The sequence below is a fragment of the Telmatherina bonti genome, assembly GCF_933228915.1.
Source record: "Telmatherina bonti genome assembly, chromosome: 19".
NCBI classification, from domain to species: Eukaryota; Metazoa; Chordata; class Actinopteri; order Atheriniformes; family Telmatherinidae; genus Telmatherina; species Telmatherina bonti.
This window is the reverse complement of record NC_136617.1, coordinates 14,011,935-14,019,831: the sequence shown is the minus strand read 5'-3', so window position 1 is coordinate 14,019,831 and position 7,897 is coordinate 14,011,935.

Genomic DNA, 7,897 nt, shown 5'->3' with positions numbered 1-7,897 from the left:
AGGAGGAACTAAGCTGCCAGCCTGCAAAACTGTGAAATCAATCATTTAGCCTTTTTTACTTCCATGTTGCTTGTTGTTGAATTTCGTTTTGAGGCTTTTACAGGAAATTATGTATTTCCATGACAAAAATGAACGACTCTCTCATAGCTCTAAGTGAAGCACCATCATTTAAACTGAAGCCAAGATTTTAAGACTTTTACTGAGTAGTCAATGCTGGAGATTACAGACAAATGACCTAATCTGAGGTAAAATATGTGATTGTTTAAGCTTGTGAAGACACTCCAGTCCACAATGTAATAGCTTCTGATTTATAAGCAGTTGGGTAAAAGGACACAAAAAGAGCAAACATGGAAATAACATGAGAAGGAGCTCGCTGATAAACCGACAGTCTGATGAGAAAACTTGGCAGCATTTGTTTAAATGTTTGCAATAACACACATTTCCAACGTGAAGTATTATTACCAACTCCAGAGATAAGCCACAGAAACTCTCAATTCTCCACAATAAAGGTGTGAATAAAATAAACGGAATCACCAAGAGCTTCTTGTAGTGATATGTGAGAGAAAAGAGATTGGGATCAGAAAGTCCAGGTGTAGTCCTGTGAAAAATGTGAGCGCTTTCCTATCAAAGATCAAAAATATGGTGTGTACTCACTTTAAAGTAAAAACCTCGGCACATAAAAGAAGCACCTTGGTTAGTGTGACTCATAAAACAAATCAAAGAAGCTGAAAATGTTGCAGTATGAACTTGAATTCAGTGTGTTCATCCTGCAGTTGTGTTTCCCATCAATGCTCATGAGCAACAACATATAATACCTGTGATAATCTTTTAATACAAAAACTTTGTCGTTCAAAGACAAAAAAGGCTTTACACATTTAGAAAAGTATCTTTTAGCATTGAAATATACTGCACATACACATTAGTATGGACTGCATTTGGCTTTCCCTTCTAAGGACGATTTCAGGTTATTTGCTCACTCGATTGAAGGTCTTCAGTGGGGATAACTGGATCTTATCATATGTAGATTAATAAAGGAGACAATGACAACCACTAATAACAATGAGAGAATTTAACTTGCAGTGGTCTCGACAGCAAATTTATGTTTAAAACTGGTGCAAATGCTGGTGACTGTGGTGTATTGCATTGAATATATTTTAGCTTTGTTTTTCTTTTTACATTAAACATGTCATGTTTGTAATTGCACCATGTGCCTTCTTTTTAAGAGGATTTTGTGACTTGTAAAAGGAAACAATGGTCACATGCTCATTATAACATAATGATAAGCTGTTCTTTGAAATCCAACAAAAAAACACAAGAAACTAAATCGTAATGTTGCAACTGCAGTACAGACGATGTTCTGTGAATTAAACCACAGGAAACTAGTTTGATAACTGATATATCTGATAATATTTGCTAATACTTTGATAAGAGGTCTCTGAAACTAAAATGAACATCTAAACTAACATCAGCTCACTAAACACTTCCTACCATTAGATTTGGAGTGTTATCACATTTAACGGGCATAGATCCACAAGCAAGTTTTCCTGTCAACATTATGTTTTGCTTGTTTTTTTAGATAAATAATTAAGTGTCTTATAAACTGACCGTCTTACTTGTTACACATCATATAAAATGTTTAGCCATAAATAAAATACCAATTACACTTCCAAATTAGTCAGGAGACCATGAAAACAGTGTTTTTTTGAGAAGCATATTTAAGTGATAGTTACACAGACACAACATTTAGCAGGATTTTTTACTTTAAATGCTTTAAATAAAGTTGTGAATTGTGATAAGATACAAAAAAAAAAAAAAAAAAACAATAACAACAAAAAACAGCCAGCAATACACTAAAAAGGAAATAGGAGCAGGTTTATTATTGTGTTACATCACTTTTCTTTGACTTCTTAATTATTTGATGACAGGATACTAATTGTTGGAGTTTTGTCAAATAAATAAATAAATACATAAATCTGTTCCCGTTCTTGCTTAATTCACAATTTCAAATACTCAGTATTTCATAGTTGTCATCTGAATCTCTTCATAATGAGACGCGACACATTTTCAGTTGACACATTTTGATACACACACACACACACACACACACACGCTGTATGAAGCCACTGCATGTCATTCTGACATTATTTATCTAAAATAACCAAGAACCTCCCTTGTAAAACATCACCACACTGGTTTGCATGTCTTTCTGAAGTTCTAATTCACATCTCTTTACCAAGGGCACCTTCATGGATATGCCTCCATGTCATCGACAGCCTGTACAGATAACAGCCTTGCAGGTCTTTCACATCTTTGGCACAGAGAAATTGATGCCACTTTTTCCATAAGCAGTTGAAATATAAACTCCTCAGACTACTGAGTAAACCACATCTCTACCATCTTTCTGTCCTATTAGGTAGTGTTTCTGCAGACCTAATATATGCCTTCCTCCTTGCATAGTTTTGTTTCAGGTTCCATCTCTGGTTGCAACACCAGACTGCGCTGACTAGAAATGGTGGTTTCCAGAGGAATACTCCAGAGTCTGATGATATATTAGTCACACTGGTACAATGACTTCTCACACCGTACTGCCTGAGGGTTTCCGTCCTTGACCTTCACACACCAAGATTTCCCCAGACTGCCTGATTCTCTTCACATTATCATGTACTTTAAATGCTGAAAGAGCTAAATTAGTGTAACTTTGGTGTTGGGAAAGCTATCTTTTAAAGCTTTATTTATTGTTTTCTCATAATGATGAGTGAGTCACTCTCCATTCAGGCTTGGAAAAGTTAAGCTGTTGTCAAATGTTCTTTTTATACCCAGTTCTTAGGCAAGGCAAGGCAAGGCAAGTTTATTTGTATAGCACAATCCAACAACAAGGTGAGTCAATGTTGTTTTACAGAAACATTAAAACATTACAAATTATGAAGCATAATTTAAATCATGACAAGAAAGAAAGGCAAAAAGAAATAACATTATAAAGACTATTAAAATCATGATCAATTCCAGCTTAAAGAAACATGCAGATTTGGATTTAAAATAAACTTTAAAAAACGTTAAAACAAAGAAAAATAAAATTGAACTGCATCTGAGAGCAGGGGGGTCTTCAGCCCGGATTTAAATAAATAGAGTTTCAGCTAATCTGAAGATTTCTGGGAGTTTGCTCCAGATGTGTGGAGCATAGAAGCTGAATACAGCGTCTTCGTGTCTCATTGTGCCTCTGGGAACTGATAAAAGACCTGAACCAGATGACCTGAGGGGTCTGGTTCAGGTCTGTCCACCCGTCTGTCTGTCCATTTGTCTGACAGATGGACAGACTGCTTGTCTTGGGACAAGAGGTCTCTGATGTATTTTGACCCTAAACCGTTCAGAGCTCTATAGATCAACAGAAAGCCTGGACTAGTTTTTCCAGGTCACATCTTTAACCCTTGATATATTCTTCAGGTGATTGTAAGCTGACTTTATTATTCTGTTAATGCGCTTTTCAAAATTTAGGTCTGAGTCCATCACACCCAGATTGCTGGCCTGGTTGGTGCTTTTTAGGTGTAAACAATGAAGTTCTGTAGTGACCTGTAATTATTTCACCTCACACCTTTACTTGTCACCATTTCATCTGCTGATTGTTTAATAATGTTTCAAACATTCTTGTCTGTTTTTAGTATTTATTTTTGGTTTAGTTTTTTGCTGGCATTAAACTCATTTGTGTGATTTTTTTTATTTTTTTATTTTTTTTATATTAAGAGCCATGCTGTAAACAAACATTTAAACAACTGATCAAAATACATAAATAAATGTTGTGCTGCTGTTTGGAAAACTTTTCATTTAGTTTTGTATTTTGCTTTTGTTTCTGGTTTGATATCAGCTTGCAGGACTAACTCATTTTCATGTCCAGTCTGCACAAAAAGCTGCAGAGCATCAGCCCATTAGTGTTAAATTCTTTTTTTCTCCTTCTGAGGTGTTTTAACTAGATTTTTCCTGTCTGGTCTTGCTAACACCCCTACCCTACATAACACATTGTCTTCACCATGTAGACAAAAAAAAAAAAAAAAAAAAAATCTCCTGCAGAACCCCAACATTACATCTCAGCAGCTCATGTTTCAGAAATTCTGCAGGTTCAGTTCAGCAGAAATAAAGTGAAACCAGCAGTGCAAGCAGCGCAGCATGGATCACACTCATCCAGTTGGTGTGCAAAGGGTTAAAATCAGTAAAGAATCTGCAGTCTGATCCTTCAAAGAGTAATAAAAGCTCTTTGTTACTTGTCTTACAGCTGGATGTGAAACAATAGACTCGGGTCCTTTTTTCCAGCTCTCAGGAAAATCCACCGCTGGGTGACCTAATCAGTGCTGTCAGCTTTGACCACATACAGACATATGAATGTTCAGTCTGTGAGGAAGCATGGTCAACTTTTTAGTTTCCATCCTGTTTCAGCCTGGAGGCACTAAATGAACTCAGTTCTGTTGATAATACTTTGATTTTGTGTTGTGTATGTTTCAGTACAGAGCAGTCATGAAATCCTGAGTAACATAACAGCCAGCTGAAGTGTTAAGCGAAGAAGCTGGAGAACGAGACTGAAGGGGAGGGAAGTCTAAAAAATGAGCAAAAATGATCAGGATTTAACATATGTTTAAACATACGTAAACATACATTTAAAATGAACTGCTTTATATTAAAGATTTTTTAAAAGTTACTTATCTGACAGAGGAAAAATATATGTACAAAAGCAAGTTTCAAATAATGTTAAATGAAAGTACAGCTCATGATACAAAGCAATGAGACCTGTGCTCCCATTTTTATACTTGACAAACCACACACTTCCTTCCTGATGATAAAAACTGAAAATTATTTCTAACCTAAAACATTTAAGTGTTGAACACTGGTAGTTTTACAGTTATTTGGGCATATTTACTGGTGACACTGAGAGAAATCTGATGCATATTTAAAAAATAAAAAACATTATCTATGGCCAATAAAATTAGTTAAGCAAAAATATAAAATGAAATATAAAAAATAAAGAAATTAAATAGTACATATAGATGATCATCTTAGACATTGTCGGCTGCGAAGTTTTCTACAGCATTTATCTAAAAGTTAAGTTTAAATTCTACAATCCTACAAAAAGATTTTTACATCTGTTGCTGAACTGAAAGCCAGATCTCTTTCCAAACTCAATTTGGTAATTAAGTTAAGTAAACTGTCCTAAATGAATATTAAAGAAAACAACTACATCTAAAGGTAAATCTAATAATGATACCAGACTGAACACAAAACTGTCTCAACTGATAGACGGCAAATAAAACAGACCAAAAAGTTGCTTTTGTTTCTTGTTGGATAAATTATATCAACAATGATAAGATTAATGGCCCTGCCACAGACTGGCAACCTGTCCAGGGTGTACTCTGTCTCCTGCACAGGAGCAGGAGTCTCTCTGCTACAATTCACCTGACTCAAATCAGCAAGTGCAGAGTGAAGAGGTATGCTAACTAAGTCTGATGAATGTCAGGTGTGTTGCAGCAGGGAAACTCCAAACTCTTGCAGGACTGCGGCCCCCAAAGCCAAGAGTTGTCCATGCCTGTCCAAGAGCCACTGGGATACGCTCTACTGCAGCGCCCTGAGACCCTGAATTGGAGTAAGTGAACATAGATAGAAAGATGATAGAATTTATAAAATGAACCTGTTATATCTGGTAAAGATACACATATATTTATTTGCAGATATTCGTCATGTTGACTGCAGTTATTATATTTATTTATTGGAACCTTTTATGTAAAGACTTTATTGATCCCTTTGGGATGACTCCCTCAGGGAAGTTAAAATTTCCAGCAGCAAAAAAGGAAAAGTAGAATGCAAATAAAAACAGAAATAAATAAACAGAGTAAAAATGATAATAATAATAATAATAAATTTGATAAACGATAAGAAAATAAGAGAATGCACAAATTAACTGGCTGGGGGTGTCCTCAGCTCCCTCCCCATCCCTGGTTTTTACTGCATCTATGTCCTCTTTGTCCTCGTCCCCCCAAGTGAGGAGTTGTAGAGCGCGATGGCATGATGAACAAAGGAGTTTTTAAGCCTGTTGGTCGTACACTTTGGAAGCAGCAGTCTAAAACTGAACAGGCTCCTCTGGTTGCTGATGCCAGTGTGCAGAGGGTGGCTGGCATTGCCCATAATATCCATCAGGTCCTCAGTCCTCAGCTCTGCCACCGTCACCAGAGTCCAGCTCCATGGCAACCACAGAGCCGGCCCGCCTGATCAGTTTATCCAGTTTGGATGTGTCCTTCTTGGATATACTGCCCCCTCCAGCACACCATGCTGTAAAAGAGGATGCTGGCAACCACAGACTGGTGAAACATCTGCAGTAGTTTGCTGCATATGTTGAAGGACTGCAGTCTCCTTAGGAAGTACATTAGTAATAAATCTAAATAAAAGGTTTTCACAAAGCTGGATCTGAGCTGATTCAGAGATTGAAAATGGATGAACTCCTTTTTAATATATGTATTTTAATGTTTTCCAGGCATTTAAGGATAAGTAGTGACAAAACAATCTGTATAAGCTCCTGGCCATTCACCAAATTTGTGTTTCCAACCAACTCTAGTCCATCCCGAATATTTCACATGAGGTTTGGTTTTCAATAGGTTGGAATAGGATGAAGATCTATTCTGTATTTCAAGTATTTGTTTTTTTAGCTTTTTTTTTTTCTCTCTCAACCCTTAGAATAGCATCTAAGGGTTTGATACAGTTCAATAGTTCCTTGTCAAGAGTTTAAGATAACTTTTTTTTTTTTTTTTTTAAACATAAGCAGGATTTGTGTGTTTTTGCAGTCAGCCATGTAGACTATGACATGCATTTGGCTCCCTTACCTCCAATTGGTTCAGACTGTATTAGACAGAGCTGGATTAAATCAGATTAAAGACAAGTCAACATATTTTGTCACACACATGTCTGAGGTTTGCCCCATAGGAAACTACAACTAAATTTGGGAGGTAATAATCCAGTTTGAGGGTTCACACAAAGCAGCTATCAACTGGGAGGTCTGTGTAGATTATTCAGATGTAAATATGACAGATTTGCAGGTTTAACTGTTTTAGACAGCCGTAATAATCAGATTAAAGTCAGCAGCAGTTTTAGTAGAAGAATATCTGGTTTAAATCCACTCAGACTTTTATTACAGCTGGCATGTAAACAAGTTGAGAGCAGATTAAAATAAAACAAGTCAAAACATCAAAGCAGCTGTGATTGACTTTGCAATGGTGGATTTCCTTCCTCAGCCCAAAATGTCTTCCTGCTGGTCAGACCAGCCATACCAGCTGCAGGCCGCCTGCTGGGACGCTTTTCACAATGCTAATGGATGCTAACAAATGCTAATGGCTCCCATGGTGGATAAAATCTTCAGTTGCACCATCCAAAGGTTTCACTTTATATTCAAGTGCTGATACTGTGGCTTTAAAGAGAAATCAGTGATCCAAAGTCACACAAAAAGAAAAAATGCTGGAATAAATGGCTTTCAGGGCTGATTTAACAGACTTTGTATCAAATACTAATTAATGCAATCATCATAATCAATGCAATAATTGTTTTTATGACTAATATCATGAAATCGACAAGGAGGAAATCCAACCAGTCATTTTTGTGCTTAAAATACTTCAATTTGGACCGGAAACTTGGAGGAAATTTAGCCACTAAAACTTACATTTAGAACAAGTATTTATATAATTTTAAGATGCATTTGTGTCAGCATTGGTCTGGACTCTTTAATGATTCACAGGGATTGATATTTCTCCTAAATCTAAAACTATATTTAAACAACAAACAGTCAAGGTCCTGAGATCCTTCCCACCACCACGCGTCCTCCAGCTGGCCAGGGTTGTCCTTGGGGTTGGTTGGGGGTCGCTGCCTTGCTCCT